The 18,328-nt window shown below is 48.5% G+C and overlaps 1 protein-coding gene across 3 annotated transcripts in view; it reads right to left on the bottom strand.

Moving 5' to 3' along the window:
• Positions 1-160, bottom strand: part of DCAF1 (DDB1 and CUL4 associated factor 1) — a 55,596-nt gene extending 55,436 nt beyond the window's left edge. For all 3 annotated transcript variants that reach the window (XM_027700491.1, XM_027700496.1, XM_027700497.1), the window contains exon 1: positions 116-160. The gene's annotated coding sequence lies outside the window, so the exon portion shown is untranslated. The remainder of the gene's footprint in view (positions 1-115) is intronic.
• Positions 161-18,328: the final 18,168 nt, after the last annotated feature.

Genomic DNA, 18,328 nt, shown 5'->3' with positions numbered 1-18,328 from the left:
CCCCGCCCCGCCGCCGATGCCGCCCGTGCCCGGCGCGGAGGCCGCGGCCGCCAACCGGCCCGGCCGTGCTCGGCTCAGCTCCAGCGGCGCGTCCCGACCCGCCCGGCCCCGTTACCTGCGCGCTACCCGCGGTGCCGCCGCCGCCGCCCCGGCCCCTGCTTCGGCCCCGCGCTCCCCGCGGCGGCCGCGATCGCTGTGCCGGGCGCACGCTTTGCGCGTCACCGCTTTGCGTCACTGCGCGCGCGAGGACGGGAGGGGGCGGGGCGGGGCGCGCGCTCGGCCGGTCTGCCGGGAAACGAAGTTCGCGCGGGGCGCATGTGTTTGGGGGTGGTGGCGGCCCGGGGGACGCTGGGAGATGTAGTTCATGGGGGGCGCCGCCATTGTTTCTCCCCCGCAGCCCAGCCGGTGGCTGCAGACAAACGGGTCGGTGTTCTCTTGGCGTTCTTCTGGGTGTGGGCTCTGCGCCTTCCAGGCTGGCACCGAGCAGCCGCCGAGCAGCAGCTGCTGCTCGCGATACCCGGGTGTCCGCCCCGATAGCGGCGCTGGGCGCGGGGCCATCCGCCCTCCGGCCCCGTGGAGCACGGCGGGCCCGCTGCCGGCCGCGGTTGTGCTGCCTTCCCCTCCTGAGGGCTGAATGTTGTGTTCTTTTGTTCATTTATTCAGTGAACAACGCGGTGGTCACCTCCAGGCAGACAGCGGAGTGTTTCAGTGACAGGGCGCCTGGAAGGACAGCTCAGGTGCTCACTTAACTCCAACACAGGAACATCGTCCTGTTTCTTGCCAGTTAAATGAGGGTCCGTTTTGGCCCTCGTTTGTAGCCAAGCCCGACAGCGGTGCCGAACACCCACCTCCGCCTCTGCTCTGGGCCGTGCCCAACAGCAGGGAGAGGAGGCTGCACTGGAGCTTGTCTCAGGCTCCCTTGGGTCTCTCAGGAAAACTCCTCTTCCCACATTCCCACCCTTCCTCCAGCTGCTCCAGAGAGCTCATCCGCTCCCCATTCCTTCCCTCTGACACCCCAGGAGGAGCTGAGCACATGCATGGGATGAGTGAGTGTCTGTGTTTAGAGAAACCCTCTGGCATTGCACAGCCCCGTCCCTGTTTGCCTTCCACATGCAAAATCTTCCGTTCCTCTGGGATTGTTTCTCTGTCAGTTCTGCAGTGGGAATATCCCGACTCTTGTGTGCTTTTACAGTGGTAATAAACTGTTTTTCTGCACTGTTCCCTGTCCCTGGAATATTAAGTTACCCAAGGAGAAGATCCATGTGCTCTCAGCAAGGTTATAATTTCTGAGGAGGAGGAAGACCTGGAGGAGTACACTCCTCACCCATGCCCTCATGGAGGATCAAAGGTATCAGACCTGCCTACAGCTTTATTATCCAGGGAAGAGCATCACATCCACAGCTGCATCTTCTTCTCCCTTTGGAAGGCACAGGGCAGCCTCGAGGCAGCCACGGAGTTGTTCAGGAGGCTGCAGGGGTCAGCACTCCCACTCCTCATCGCCAACTTCAAAGGACTGAAGGCAAAGTTAAGGTTTCCAGTTCCTGCCACATCTGTGGTGCACTGGAGAAGGGTTTCTTCTCAGAGAAAGTGGGGTTCAGTCCCCAGGCTCACCTGAGCAGGTGGGGAGGCTTGGAGCCTGCTGCTCGTTGCCAGAGCATGGCAGGTTGCTGACACAGGGCACAGGTTGCAACTCTGCCACAGCCTCCTCTGAAAGCTGTCTGAAGTGCTCAGGCCTCCAGCTCCTGCATTTTCAGGGCTCAGGAGATATTTGGGAAGGATTCAGTCTAACACCCTTGTTCCCTACAGGGCTGGTGAGAGTCCTACTGGCTCGCTTCACAGGAACAAGACAGCGTGAGCTCTCCTTTAATTTGGCTTCTCTTTAAAAGCAATGAAATCCCAGCTTGTGTTGCAGTACTCTAGTAATTACCCAGGTACTGCCAGAAGCTCTTCCCTTAAAAGAACAAATAAGAGTAAAAAATTAGTAAATAAGGGGAAACAGGGTCCTCCCTCTCAAGGAAAAGCTTTATTAGCACCATTCCCCGCTGAGATGCTTCCTGCCCCACAGTGTCCACATTAATCCACTTTCTCGAACTGCAACTGTATAAACACCTGCCCCAGGCAGTGTCTGGACAGGTACAAATTCCTCTACCACAGTTACAACATTTGACTGTCAGCCTTGATTAACTCCAGCATAGCGAGTGCAGCAGTGAGAATCCTGCAGCACTGGAGGTAGTGAGTAAGGCCCCCCCTCACAGCAACGCTTTGCTTTAATAGCGCAATTGAAGAGCAAAAACCAACAAAACAAATACAAAATATGGCTGTGGATTGCAGAGCAATAAAAACCAGAGGCCAGCACCTCTTGCCCTGAGAGGTGGCAGAGAGGCCTGCAGCGTGCAAGGAGGGGAAAGTTGTCTCTGCATGTTCACCTACATGGGCTCTCCAGCCAGAACAACAACATATTCCATAGGATGGTCAACCTCTAGTGACGATGACTTAAGGCTGAATCGAAGCTTGAGCTTCCTTGAGCAAAGAACCACTTCTCCCCACTGTGGTCATATCCCAGATCACCTTGCAGTACTGTGGTTTACAAGAAGATGATAAACCCACTTCACGGAGCTCTAATCAGCTTCTAGACTTAAGGACAATTAGTTGTGGGATCAGAGGAGGAACAGCACTGGAAAGAGAAACCAGGAAGACACAAGTTGTGTTTACAGGAGGTGTCTCAAGTATAGCTGGGAGTGGAAGCATGTGGCTAGGATGCTTCATCTCTCACAGCTGCTGACAGAGAGCCCCAGTACCAGTTTCCAGGCAGCAGCTTCACCTTCCTGCCTGCACAGACAATTGCTCTGAAAATGAGAAAAAGTTTGTGACCAGGAAGCTCACAACACTCAGAGACTCCTCACCACGACTGCCCTACGAGGAGAGGAGGGATCCTTTAGGCTTTCAGGAGAGTTAATTGTTCACCCTGACCTCCAACACAGATCTACACTGATAGTTTATTGACTTCCTACACTTCACCTTTTATTAATTGCCCCATCTGCTTGTAGGAGTCAGTTTGCTTGTCAACATGTTTCTGCTGAAGGGCAGCTGTAACAGTGGTTACTGATTGAGCAGTACCAAGCTCTGCAGCATAATTTTGCTGCATGACTCACAGGAGGTGAGGAGGGAGTCCAGTACCAGAGCTCAGTCCCTTCCCATTGCTCATGTGCACCACACTGCTGCTGCAGCTACACACGGCACGCAGCTGGATTTCCCGGCAGCATCCAGGGAATGGTGCAATGCCAGGACCCGAACCTTTGGGAGGGTCTGAACCTGCCCTGCTCAGGTGCTTGTAAACTAAGGGGTGTTTCTTTGCACCGCCCGTGCCCCGGGGTGACTGTAGAACCAGGCGGGAGGTCAGACGTCTGGGGAGCTGCACCTGGAACATAGGACGTGTTCCAGGAGAGCAGAGGAGGTCAGCCTACCTGTGCACCAATTCAGCTGTGGTGCACTTCTCTGTGGAGTACATTCCTCCTTTACACCCTGCCAGTCTTCTACATTCCTCTGGGAATCTGGGGAGTGAGCAGCAGACACAAATTCCTGCTGAGAATACCTCAGCTCCAGCCTTAGTACTGTTGATTGCTCTTCCAGCCTCTATCTGCCCGCATAGCTGAGAAGTGGTTTTATGAGGTGTGAAGCAGTACCGTGGCAGATAATATTTGCAATGTTATCCCTCATACCTAAGGGGCTTTAAACACTGTCTAGACTCCCCCACGGCATTTGTTTGCCATGTATATAATGCTAAATTTTCCCATGCTCTGCAAAAATATTACCTGATGGATTAGATTGTGGCAACGGGTGACCTGCGAGCTGGCAGTCAGCACATCACAAATAGTCTGCTCCCATTGCTTGCCCACATCAGAGAGAAGGCAGATACTTCAGTAGAAAGATGGGAGAAATGAGATAGGAAGTGGGAATAAGCAAGGGAAAGCAGTGCAGTGGGATCCTCTCTGCCTGGACATACTGAGCAGACTGAAGGGGCTGCAGCCATTGCCACAGGTTACCTGTGATCCAGGGGCCACAACGTGAGCACTCAGTGGCCACAATAAATGATGTGCGACAAGGGATAGTCCAATCACTAGGTGGCACACCGGCATCATCACACCGGACCAGCTTCCTCTTGGGAGGAGAGGAAAAAGCTCAAAATAGCCCAAAGCAAAAATTAATAAGCAATAATTGGGGATGATGTGCTTAGAAGGAGCCATCTGTGTGCTCACACACACAGAGCAAAACCACCCAACAACTGGGGAGAGACATCAAATGTGAAAGTGCAATAAAAATATGTTCATTCAATCGAATTCTGCCTGTGCTCCTTTGCTATTTCCGAGTGACAGTGGGAAAGGCGGGGAGGCCCCCTCATGAATGGAGTGTAAAGAGGAAATAAATGCACAGAGGGCAGCAGAGGTGGACGGGTATCCAGGGAAAGTAGTTGCCACCTCTTCTGGGAGTTATGCCTGCTCTTGTGTGTGGAGAGAGCTTTTGGGGTTTCCTTCCATCAGAAAAGGCCAGGCAAAGCTCAAAGAGAAGTTTCTCTCAGAGATAAAAAGACAGAGTGAGGGACAGTGGCAGGAGGCTGATGACACTGCAAAAGGAGTTCAAGGCTGGTTATTTGTGGGGAGAGGGAAGAGTGATAAAAGAGTGGTAGCAACGCTTCTAGGGCAGGTTTTTCTCTGGGCTGGAGCTAACACAGCAACACAAACTAAAACCAGCTAAGGTATTTGTGAGGACGGGCCAGGGAGAGACCTGCATTTTGGCAGTGGCCGAGATACCACTGTGTATTGTTCTGCTACTGTAGATCTGTAGGAGCAGTTCACTCTTGAAAGCATCAAGGACTGTACCATGGCCAACTCCACTAAACTCTTCTGGATGCTCACAGGGTCTGCAGGACTTGCCATCAGGCAGACTGCTCCCCAGACTCTCCAAGGGTTTGCATGGATTCAGCAGGGCAGACACAGGCTCAGCAGCCAGCTCCCCCTGAGCAATGGTTTGGCTGAGCATTTAGCCCAGACTAAAGAGAAAAGCCAGATCTATATCTGGGAACATAGAAATACAGAAGAATGTAGTTCATCAGCTCAGATACTAATGAGAACATGAGCAGGCAAACAGCTTTTTTCCAAACAGGCTGTTGCCAAAACCCTGCGTTCAGACACTCAGTGCAATGCCAAGAGCACATAATTCTGCCTAACTGAGCATCTGAGTGACAGCACATCTGCGTTTGCAGGCTGAAAGTCAACAAAAAAGTTAAATAATATGAAGTGATCAGTGTTGCATGAAGTAGAGGTTCATACAGTGACATACACCTCTGGCTTTCCAGCAGCATGGCACCCAAATCCTGCTGCAGCACACTGGTACTGCACAGTCTTGCTCAGAGCTTTATGCTCAGCTTCTCACACACACTTAGCAGCTTCAAGCAGGTTTTCATACCTCTCCTCCCTCCCAAATCACTGAAAAGTGGGATAACTGATGTGTTCTGTGATACCCAGGCTATGTATTACCCAGGGGGATGCAGCCATGGGCCAGCAATTGGGAAAGAGCCTTTGGGAGAGTGGAAGCGCACAGATAAAGCATGCATGGAGAATATACCAGAGAAAACATGAGAAAAGCAGGGGACAGTAAGCACACAGAAAGTGGCATCATGGCAACGAAACATGGTTTCCTGACTAACCTCATTTCTCTAACTGGGAGTGAGTTAAAAGTTCATTTCAGGCACTACACAAAATCCCTTGCTAGTTTTTGTGGTTTAACAAGGGCTTTCCTTCTTTATCTGTTTTGTTACTATAGGAAACAGCCACTCAACCAGCAAAAAAACCTCTCCATACAGGAGGAAGCAAGAAAAGATTATGCACAGCATGCTGTGAAATGCCTGCAAGACACACACTGGGAATACAAACAAATTCTTCATGTTTTCCAGCAACAAGAATCTTAGGGATTACTTGTAACAACAGCAGCTTTAAAAAACAAAGACTAAACAAAACCAGGAGAAAGTACAATTTTAAGACAACAGACAACTATACTTTTAAAAAAGAGGGAGGGCCTTGTTTTGAGGAGTTTGTTTGTTTTTAAGAGGCCTTAAGAGCAGGTTACATATCTGTTCTGTTCATGACTTCTCCCTACAGGAGTTAATTGGATCAAGTGTCTGTATGTGACAATTGTGAGGCATGGGGAAACAACAAGCAAATTGGTGAAGGTGGGCTATAATGATGGCAGACACACGTGCAAGCATGTTAATTTTGTATTCATGAGTTTTATCACTGAGGGATTCCATCAATGGTCTTAGTAACAACTGTGTAGTGTTTATCATATTTAGCTCCTCCGGTATTTGGCAATCCTCATCTTTAGTTTGACCATGGTGGTGGTTACAGCTCTGGATGCTCCCAGTAGCCACATGTCCATGGCCCTACTACAGTTGCTGCCCACACACTGGGACCTGGAGCGCTGTAAAGTCTGATCATGGACCACTTGGCTCTCAATTATATTCAGACACACCTAGGAAGAAGCTCTGAAGCTGCCCTAGCAGCATAAAGCACTCAACAGCTTCAACATGGGAAAAAATCCCCAGCTGAAATGAGGTAATGTAAAGCTGAGGGAGTTTGTGATGGGATTTACCCACGACTCTTGCCCAAGTTTCCCTCTCCCATGAAATAGTTCAGGTCTTTCACCCAGAAGGAATGACTTCCTCTGGCAACATCTCTCTTTGTGCTGCCCTGACCTCGAACAGCCTCTGCGGCCTCAGAAACTCTCTGGGACAGGGATGTTTGAAGGAAGCTTCCTGAAACACTGAGCACCTCCAAGCCCACGTACCTTGGAACGCCAGTGGTCCTTGGGGCACGGCATTAATGGCACAGACCCAGATCCCCATCATCGTGGGTGACTTAATAAAGTGCTGGTTCTGCTGCTGAACTCACAGTGCTATGTCAAGACAGCAGCACCAGCTTGAGGGCTCTTCCCCTCCCTCTTCCACTTGTACCCTCACATAGGTGACAGTGTCTTCTATTCTTTCCAGCTGCTTCATAGCCCTAGTCAGTGGGGAAGGAATATAGCAAGAATGAAGCCTCATAAATGTCTTTGCACAAATAAATCAGAAGCACCTGGCGATAGGGCAGAAGGGGAAGGGAAAAGCACTGGATTTTTAGGAATTAAATTGGGTGCCAACCCACAAAGGAGAAAAATCCCACTATCTCCCAGGGCACAGAATACTGTGTTAGCAACTGCAGAGACATACTCATGGGCTTTGCTCTCCAGGGAGCTTTGTTTGTGAACATTTAGTTGTACTTATAGGAGTGCAGGGTATTTTATAGAGTAGTCTGTTCCTTTAGGGATGCAGATAAGTGCTAGAGCCTTATTCTTATTCTAAAACCAGCATTGATAAATGATAACCAGAAAAATATCTGAATGCCCTCTCTGCTCCTGGAGCTGGGGTGAGGGGCAGCTCAGATGTGCAGTAATGGCTGCAAGTGACAATAAATAGGTGATGCCAAGCTCTGAATTACCATTCCAGCTGAATGCCTGGCATATTCTCTGTAACACATAAAGCCCTTGCTCAGTAATGGAAGAGGTTTCTGAGAAAGACACATTTTTACCACTTCTGGACACAAAGGAACAACAAACTATGAAATACCAATTTTAGGAGTGATCATTTACATAGAAGTGTATATAAGTCACAGACTGAGTACACTTGAATCACAACAATACTGCACATTGCACTTGCATGGCAAACCTCAAACGTGGCAAACAATATCCTCTAAAACATGGTGCTTTTAGGTCTGGTACTCCAGGTCTAATTGCCATTTCTTAGGCGTCTGTATCTACCTGCTGCAACGTGATTGTTAAATTATGATAAAGAGCAACTAATTCTGAAACAGGGACACTCTGCAAGGATAATTTTGGTGTTACCCACTGAGAAGAATTAATTTATTTTTTTTGAGAGAGAGTTTTTATTTTGAATAACTTTTCTTCAGAAAAATTCCCCAGAGAAAAGAGATCCTTTTGAGTTATTGGACACACCAAATCACCAGTACAACTGGATAGGACTGACAGAAAGTTTCCCTGTATCACCTTATTTCACAGTCTGTGTTAGATATAACATTTGTATGCTTATCATAATACTACATTACCTCTAATACAGTGCCTGGGCAGCAGTCTTCAGTGTGGTCTGGGAGCAAAACAATGCTTTAGCCCAAAGAGATGTTAAAAAGATGGGAGGACACGATAAGAGATGTTTATGGCTTTTACAGGCTGTTTGGACAGCAGAACTCACAGGAGATTTTTAGCAATTATGGTTACAAAGCTTTGAGCCAGGAAGGAAGAGGGAGGCATGTTTAGCCACTCTTGTAGTCTAGGATGCTATTTTCCATAAATCAGAATTTTGCACTGTGGCTGAGAGTACCAAGATTTATTTTCCTTTGTCTTTGGATCGTGGGAGTAAAATGCTGGTCTCCTTGAAATATGTGGGATGTTAGTGACTAAGATAATAAAGGTGAGATTTCACCGTAGACATTTTGAATCATTTTCATCCCAGCCTCTCCCAGTAGGCTGGCTGGGATCATTCCCAGCCTGTTCTGTAGCAGACAGGTATGTCAGGCCACGCTACTGCCAGATGAGCTCCTCAGGATACACAGTCTCCTGCTACTCACTGTTAACTAGCGTTGTGTTCTCCTGGGCTACAGAGAACTGCCACGAGCAATGAGAGAATCTCCTGGAAGATGGATCCCCAAGGGAGAGCTGCAGGGAACAACATTGCCTGCTGTGGAAAGTTTTACAAGCAGGCTGCGGTTACCCAGCACCCAGATGGTGAATATTCCATGTTTGCTTTAAAGCAGCATCTCCACATCTAACCATGCAACTCCGTTTCACAAAGAGCAAGCAGCTGAAAAGGGAGTGCTGAGGTCTCACAGCACCAGCTCTTCTGAACTAGTTCCCTCCTTGCCTGGACTTGATCAGTGTCACTCTCCCAAGAGCCTGAAAAATGGGAGAGGAGAAGGAAGAAAGTAGCTTTCTTGCAGCAAAACCTTTTGTCTTGCTGGCATGGCTGCAGAGACTGCTCACACTTTTAAAGAGGAGTTTTTGCTCCTATTCCCAATGCTGTTTTTCTCTCTTAGTCCTCCTTATGGAAACTATTAACGGACCTTGTATTAATTTATTAATGGATTTTGTAGCCAGTGGAGTTGTACTCCTTACCCTGTACACATAGGAGAATGTGTCACCCTACAGACACTATCAGACTCCAGAGCTTATATCTTCCTTCCTAAGAAAACAGTGTCTAATGGTGGCAATGTGCTCAGTTAGGAATAATCCCCAGGAGGGATTCACAGCCGGCTGAGGAGGGTTTGCTGGAGGGAGGGCTGTAGCTCCCCTCTTTCCCCTTGTGTCAGATGCAGCAGCATCATCCCTGAGCTCTCTCTTTCTGGAAGGACTCTTAGACATCGTCCTGTGCTTCAGCCACAGTCACAGCATCCATGTCTGCTGGTTCTGCTCCATGCCTCTCATCCCATCTTTGATCACTTGATGCTGGGGAATTGCTGGGACTTGTATCCCAGATATCTCTTGGGAATTCACCAGTCTCCTTCCCATGCAGGCACCAGCTGGCAGCAATCCATTCCTGCTCAGCCCTGCACCCAGACCATACACAAGCGATTTTAAATCCAGGGTGTGGACTAGCTGAAAATGACTAAGAAAATGAAAGATGACTAAGAAAAACAAGCTTTGTGTGCTGTGGAATACATCTCCAGCCTGAAACAGCTGAAGAGCTCTAAATTCTGCAAAGCCCTGAGAGGTGCACAGATCTAATAACAGTGAGGCATCCCAAGAGTCAGAGTCCCTGCCTCCAGCTCATCTCCCAGCAGAGCCGAGAGCACAGCACTCACGTGCTGAAACCTCTGCCTGCTGGTCTTCCAGGAGTCTCTATCAGTGCAAAACCTGCTCTGCCCACTGCTTTCCACTCCTGTGGAGAAAGTGGCTGTGCAAAGGAGAGATCAGGGCTGTCACCTCCTGCTGCAGCCTCTGCCCCTCGTCCTGTCCATTTGTGACTCCATGTCAAAGCACGGCAGGGCCGTGGAAGCTGTTGGCAGTGATGCACAAACTTGTCTGGGTGAACTTCACTCCTATCACTTGGCTGATTTCTAACCTTCTGCATCTACAGTTCCTGTCATTCTTTGGCTTCTTCTGTCTTGTCTACTGTGGTTTTTCTTTAATTTTCCCCTAATACTTCACATAATTCTGGTTGCTATGCAGTGTTTCCAGGCTCAGCCGCCTGTAACAACCCCCCACCATGGGTGTGTGCAGCTTGGCTGCAGCGAGGACACTTTGCTGACTAATTTGCCTTTTTTTTTGTATAGTTATTTTGGCTGCTTGGAAATAAAACTGTTACTAATACCTTCCCCCTCCTAATGCCAATTAACTTCAGCAGATTAATCTTTTTCAAAACCATCCTTTGCGTGGTCTAGAGCAGGGTGCTGACAGTAATATTAACTGTATGGTTTCATTTACTCCCCACTTTTGTTCTCACCAGGCCCATAAGGTGGGTAGAGGGGACAGGGAAGCAGCACAGTACAACTGCAAGTCAGAAATGGCTCATTTGGACATGTCCATGTCTGGGCCATCACACTGGGTGATGAGAGGAATCCCAGAGGCTGTTTCCTCTACCAGAAGCTGGAGAAAGGATCTGAGTCTTGTTTCCCCACATGCTGAACACATTCCCAGTCCCTGCACTGTAAAAGAACCATTTGGTGTTTCATAACCATTTGGTAGTGCCTGAAAGAGAGCACAGTACAGTTTCCAAGGCTCTTCCAACAGGTGTGTTATCACCTTAACTGCTATTCTGATCTGTAAACAGTAAGTTTCCAAAAATAATTGCCCAGCCTCTTGATTGCATTGTCCTCCCATCTCTCCTGCCAAAGGCCTACCCTGCAGGTCACGTTGCATTTGAGCAAGAAAGGTCATTCACCTGCCCAGGCTCCAGCCATACAGGGGAAGAAATTACATGTTAATGTTTCCTCCCATTTTATGCATACATGGAGCCCCAAGATTACCGCCTTCATACATACAGTCCCATAATTTCCCTACTTAAATACATCCACCAACAAAACTGTCTAGTAAGTCATGCCCCAGAGGCTGAGCCTTGCAGGAATGAAAATGTGCTTTTGAAGCAGAGAAACTTCCTTGAGCTCCTGAGCCTCAGAAACAATTGTACAGCCAGAGGAGGCAATGAAAGGGGAAAACGCTGTTTAATGAAGTTGAAATGGTTGTTGTTCAGGGGCTGTTTTTCATGTGAATTCACCTATGGTGGAGGGAAAGCAGACCACAGGGATGTTTGCCTACTCCAAAATTCAGAGGCCACCCACTGCAGGAGGGCAGACTGCAGAGAGCACTGAATCACACCAGTATATTCCCACTGAGTGAAGAAGCAGGAATAACTGCTGTGAAGAGCCCTTCCCAAAAACAAGAGCTGCTGGGATGAACAGCATAATGAGTTGTGGCTTTTCAGCACATCAGTTTTTGCCATTAGTGTGATTACACCCCTCTAGAACAACTGGCTCTGCATGGGGGATAGAGGGCAACACCTGCAGGGTTCCAAGTGGGAGCCAGCCTTGGATACCAGTGGAGTTAGGGAAAGGAGCAACTCCTGGTGACACTAACACTTCATTGCCTGGACAGTCATGTGTATGACCAGGGAGTCTCATAGGGTACATTGTCTCAGAATGATGATACTAAAAAAGAAGCATTACTGCTAATAAGTAGAAAGTAAAATCCACACCAGTCCCTGCATATGGGCTGCTTAAAGAATTTGCAGTAATTACAGATGTTCTAATAAACAAAAGATTAGCTCCCACACAAAAAACAAAAAAGAGTGGAAAGCATACTGGACAGTGAAGAAAAAAGTTAGCTAACTTGCTTTATGGCTGCAAATTAATAGTAATCCCTTGGTGAGTCTACAGATGAAGAAACAAATGTATGTCTTATCAGCATTAACATGAAAAGTGCAAAAAATTCTCTTCCCAAGACTTGATAATCCATCCCTCGCCCTTACACCTGTTGTATACCTGCTCAAACCCCAAAAGTCTTTTATTATTAGTCATTTAATTGCACATATCTTTCTCCTCTCCACAGAAAGCCTCCTTGCTTTGCTGTCTTCATGTGTAAGAATAAATTTCAGGATAATCAATTAAAATGCAGTTGTGAAATGAGCAAACCAGAAAAATCTCAGTGCTTCTAGGTGATCTATAGCCATCCTACCTGTCCCATCCCTCATATACAGGCCATAGCCACAGAACCATGGGGAGAACAGCAGGGGCTGAGTAGTCCCTCACTTGTCCATCCATAGCAAAAGCTGCTGCTCTCTAGAGGGACAAGAAACCAGGAGCCCAGGAGATCCTAGAACCAGCAAGACAGGGGTCTCGCCATCACCCCAACTCCTGAACCAGGCAGGCTATGGGACAGCAATCAGCAGCACCAAGGATCTAGATCATCAGGCAAGCTCATGGTGATAGAACAGAGGCAAAGTTTAGGTGGGAAATAATTCCACAGACCAGATTCAGCAATACTACCCAGGCCAAGTGCCCTGGGCTAAGTTTAAATAGAGCCAAAGGGTGGGGTCATGTAAGTGGAAGTGCCAGGTGAGGCTGGTCAGGGCCTTTACATTTGCAGCCCAGCACAGGGACAGTGTCATCACATAGGGGAAAATGCCCCTTGTAAGGGAGTGTTATCAAAGTCAGTTCTCCAGGAAAAGCTCATTGTAGCATGGGAAAACAGGTCTTGGCAGAGGATTGGAAGTGAAAACCTCTTTATATTGGTCATGGATTGTGTCATCTTCCCTGCCCCACAGCTAATGACAGAAAAATAAATCTGGCTATGGGCAAAAGCAAAGTGACCAGCAGTCTCCTCCAGCTCTGTGATACAGCTCTTCTCTTGGCAGAAGGATGTTGCCTTGTCACTTTGGAGTGTCTTGGAAGTTGGTTGTGCCTCCAATGACGAGCGGTCAAGAGCTGTCTACTGGAAAGATGTAACCACTTAGTGCCTTCTCCTTGTAGCTTCGAAAGCGCAGCTGGGAGCAGGGCAGTCCTGACCAGCAGGTGGCTTTATTTTCCACTAAGGAAGGTTAGGAGGTGATTATTTTACCCTGTACTCCACTCTTGTCTGAGGGGAGTGAAATATCTTGGCATGTAGAAAGCCCCTGTTGGCCAGGAAAGGGCCAGTGCATTTCAGGGGTGGCATGAAGGTGGATGTTGTTGTGCTCACCTTGTTGCACCTGCTGTAACCACCTGGCTGGGAAGGAGGGCTTAAAAGGAGCAGGTTGAACCTGAGGGCAGTGTGAAGATGTCTGGTTTCTCAGGGTGGGCTTAAAAGTAAGCAAGCTAATGCTTTATTGTAAGACTACATTTTGCTTCTCAATTGCATTGTGCTATGTGGTTCTGGCAAAGCAGAGCAAGAAGAAAGCTATATCAAGATGTTTTTTACCTTGCTGTGAATTTCCTGACGGGCCTTCACAGGTAATTCAATGATGCACTCCATGCATGCTGGAGCTGTGGGTTTAACTTTGCCCCCCTCTGTGGGATCTGAGCGCTTCAGGCGTCTGTGGGTTCACTGCTGGCCTCACAGAACTCACCCTTGGAGTAGGTGACTAAGCAGAGTGTGCTCTGCTTTAGCCAGGTACCCTGCTGTGGGGGTTGCCAGGAGCAGCTGTGTGACCTTTTCTAATAAGGTGTTTCCTTGTATTAGTTCTTGAATTTGTTACTTTTAATTCCTTAAATATCCCCCTGCCTCTCCTATGAGCAAAGCACCCCGTCTGGCGCTGGCTCCCTGCTGTTACTTTGCATATCATCGCATCTCTGCTATTTCCTTTCCTGACCTGGAATTGTAAAGCCTTCCAGCTTCCCCTGGAAGAGGTGGTGCCCTCGTTTACTTTCCTGCTGCCTTCCCTGGGTGACTGCACCCAGTTCTATCACCCAGTGTTTGAGAATGGGATGTTAAAGGCTGAAGAGTGTTTCAAGTGAGCAGGGCTGTGCTGAGTTATGCAATGGCATTACAGCATTTCAATACTGTAATCCTCCCCAAAGCAGCTCACCATAGGGTTAAGAAAACAAAGTGCCAGTTTTTCAAGCAGAGAGATCTCGCTTTGTAGTGACACTGAATCTCTTCTGGATTGGGCTAGTGCGGAGCCTAACGCGCAGAGGAAGTGTTCAAGTTGTTTCATGTGGTGAGGCTTGCCTTAAACTTGTCCATAATGTCACTCACGTGTTTCTGCTCTGCAGTATCTGGTTCTTAGCCCCTTCTAGCGGGGAAAGGAGGAGGCTGCAGGCCGAGTGTTGAGGTGCAGGTGAAATCCAGCTTGGGTATCGTGATGCTGATTAAATGTCCGTGAAGCACCATAAACCTAACAGGCTACGCTGAGTTATAGCTCCCTGGTAACTCCTTGACCAACTCCTTCAGCACAAAGCTCAGTGTCACATTGTGATATTGGAAATTGAGTTAACTTCTGCTTCTGATTTCTCGCTCCCTCTGCATGACTGCTTGAGTCCTTCTTTCTCTCAGGATGGAAACAGCACCGTCAGGTTTCCCGTCCTGCAGCTGGGATAAGCTCCCTGTGAAGGACTGTCTGGAGTATGTCCCTTTCTTTCACAGTGCAGCAGCAGGCAAAGGGAACAATGAACAGCACCCAGAACAAGCACCAAATAGAGAAATGAGGAAAATTAGAGACAAGCAAAGGTATGTGGGAAAGGAGGCAACTCAGATGTGGTTAAGCAAGTGAATGCGGTGTGATGCAGAGTGCTGTGTAACACCCCTGGCCACAGAAGGTCTCCAGGAAGCAGGAGTGGTGTCACCATGGCACACCTGAGCCTCCTCCATGTCAGGAGAAGTAACACAGATGAGACCCCACACTTGAAAGAGAAGGATCTAAGAAAGAGCATGTCCATCAGCAGTAGGAATTGTGCTGTAGCAGTTGTGATGCTGCCGCTAGAGCACCTGAGAAACAATTGTCATGATTTATGATCCCACCAAAGCCAACACACTTGTGCCAACAGTGAGATTTGATTTATTAATTGCTTTGAATGGAGTGTCATATGCTGACTCCCAGCTGCTTGGGTTGCAGTGAAATACAGATCTGCTCCTCTGACTGAGTCTGTGGACTGCACTTTAACAGTATCTGCTGTTTCCAGCATCCTGTCACAAGCTTTCCATGTCCAGAACTCTTGGGTAAAGCTTAGGATGGAAGAATCCAGAGGTATTCGATTGTCAAGGCACTGAAGGCAAAGCTGAGTTATTCTTGTGTAAATGGGATATATATTTTTCTCCTGCTCTAGAGAGAGCCATCACAGAGATTTGTCCCCTGTGGCAGGCTGAGTAGTTTAGGAAATGCTTCTATAACTTTCATGGAAAGCTTTTGTGAGGGCATTTCATCTGCCTACATGTTTTGTAGATTACACATTTCAGAGCTTTTAATCAGAGGTGTGGAGTCCTTCTCAAATCATGCCTTTCACCTCTTTTAAAGGTCCTCTCATGGGGAAGAAGGCCCAGAGTGTCCAGACCAGTACTGACCTCCCAGTCAGGACACTGAGAATCAGTGCAGCAGTTAGTTGATGGACACTTTTATCTGGACACAAAAGTGATGACTGATGTCTCTATGTATTGAGATCAAACCTGATGCTCTGATCAGAAAATCCATGGAAGGTAAGACTTTGAAAGTGCCTTTTTCAAGTGAAATAAAACTTGGTAAATTGTGCTCTGCTGGACAAGAACAACACAGCCAAGTGCAGAAGTGCTCATGGTTATGAGAGAATCAATTAGGGCATGTTGATGAATAATGCATGTGCAGCTTAGAAGGGATGGATGACATCGGTTTTATTTTTGTACTGTTAATTGAGAGTGATTCTAGGACAGAAAAAAGCACAAAGGGAAGATGGGGAAATTCTGGTCATAGCAGCAGAAGCTGGAGGCTCATCAACTATACTTCCTGTCCATTAAGCTGTAAAAACCTCAGGAAGAGGAATTGTACTTATGTCCTCTACAGCTCCTAATCCATGTAACTGATACTGCCCAAGAACCCAATTCAGACTGTAAATGATATGAGCATTTAAAGAGATAGAAGTTGAAGCTGTTGCTTTGAAATCTGATGGCCTTTCCTGTGTTAAGATAATGTCTGCCTTGCTCTTTTGGGGTCCAGCTGTAGGGCATCAGTCAGCTTTATTTATCCCTGGAGGTGTGGCTCTGCTGTTCCTTTGATGTACAGGGATCTCTGAAGCAGAGCTGCACTGGGATGGTGGAGAAAGCCTGGGACCCCGGTGGGAAATGATCTGTTGCTGTTCACATGTGGCAAAGTTCTCCACATACTGGTATGCAGGTCAAAATCAACTGCTCTTCAGATCTTATGGGTCTCCCCTTGGGTCTGTGCACTAGTCAGGTTTGACAAAGCAAAGTGTTGACTCTGAGACTGAAACAACTGCTGCAGCATAGAGCGGGAGCCTGGCAAAGCAGGGGGAGTGCTCCACATCCCTTTGCTTTGGCGTTTCCCAACACCCAGCTAAGGGAATTTCCCCATGCTTGGGTGCCTGCCCAGCTCAGAGCAAAGTCTGCTGCAGGTGCCCAGTAATATTTACCTGAGGCAGAGGACATGAGGGAAGGACAGAGGACACACACTGTGGTGAGCAATCAGCCACTGGCCTGAGGAACTGTGTCGATTTGTTGTTTGTAGAACACTTCTGCTGGTGGCTGATGTGTGTGGGAAAGGCTGTGAAGGCACTTGGAGGGTTGTGTAGGTGACTGCTGGGAGTCAACCACTGATCCCACCTGGAGGATTTCAGACCTTTTTTTTAATTTGCTTACTCTGTGAGGAGTCACCACTTCAACCTAATCCTCCACAGAGATGGTCAAGGACAGCTGGTACCTCTTTAAGGAGCCAGAGCTGACATGTGTGGTGGGACTTGAGGTCACTCATCTTTCCTTGAGCTTGCTACCCCAGTTCTCTCTGGATGATGTAACTGCAGCCTCAGTGTTGCAAACCAGCAACTTACACTTGCTGCTTGGACTGAATGCTTTTGGTGGTGGCATCTGTGGGTGTCCTGAGGCTGCACTGGGAGCTGCCTGCTGGGAAAGCGTGGGAGATGTGGAGCTGTGTGAAGGGACAAGCACTGCAATGGAACTGTGCAGGCAGCTCCCTCATGCCAAACCTAGCCCAACACGTCCACTGGACAACATGGATGTCTGATTGCAAAGGTTCATTGGCTGTGGAAGATAGTGGTTTTACATCTATACAAGTCTGTTTTAGCTTATTTTATAGAAATAAGGAGGAGGTGCTATCTGCTGGAGTGCTCACAGGACTGGTCTGTGAAGCAGACATTCTCAGCCAGACTGTGCTTGTCACTGCTGCTGTGGAGCAAATGCCTGAAGTGTAACATTGTTCAATGTTGTTATGTGGGATAAAAGTCCATAAAGAGTCTTTGCTGCTCTGCTGGGGGCCCTCCTGCCTACTTTAACTTGCACTTGTTCCATTGCCTCTGAGGCCTCCATCATCATCCCTATCTCTGAAGGTCTCCTCTGTGTGACAGGCCAAGACAGGGAAGGAAAACCTGGAATTTAGTGTCAGATTTAACAGCAGAAGGTCCCACAGAGGATTTGGAGGTGTCTAGGTGGGGAGGAGGGTGAAGGTTTACTGTGACCCCTCATGCTTTTGCCAAGTCCCCAGAGGCTCACTGTTTGTGACATGGGTCTGTGGTGCTACGGTCTTTTTATTTTGGATCAGCTCTGGCTTCCCTGAAATCCAGGAGACCCTTGAAGGACTAAGGGTTGAGTTACACTGGCCATGCTCAGGCTGCCAGTACATATCCAGAGTCACATACCAGTTTCCTGCTTCTTTTCTTTCTCTGGGCCTGGGTAACCAGACAGACACTTTCTCTGCTGGCCTTTTCTTTTTCTTCCCTGTAACAGACGGACACACCGAGCTCCTGGTGCTGTGCAGGACGAGCAGCAGGCGCTGGGTGCGGTGTCAGCACTGTCCTGGCACTGATGGAGGCTGTGGAATGCTGGGCTCTCTGTCCATGGGACCACAGCCAGCCCGTGGAGGTGAGTGATGAGCCCTCGTCTGAAACGCTGCCTGCGGTTTTGGACACCCCCGGTTTGTGAGAGGGGTGAATTCCAGTGAGTCCTGGGGAGGCTGTGGAAGGGTTGGAGTGTAACAGGCTGAGGAAGTGGGAGTGTCGAGCTGGAGAAGGGTTTGGGTGGACTCTGGTGGTTGTCCAGTACCTGTGGGGAGGGTGTGGAGGCAGCGGAGCCACGTTGGTGGCAGCAGAACAAGAAACAG

The sequence above is a fragment of the Neopelma chrysocephalum genome, unplaced genomic scaffold, assembly GCF_003984885.1.
Source record: "Neopelma chrysocephalum unplaced genomic scaffold, ASM398488v2 Primary Assembly neopelma1_147, whole genome shotgun sequence".
NCBI classification, from domain to species: Eukaryota; Metazoa; Chordata; class Aves; order Passeriformes; family Pipridae; genus Neopelma; species Neopelma chrysocephalum.
This window is presented reverse-complemented; position numbering and strand designations above follow the sequence as displayed.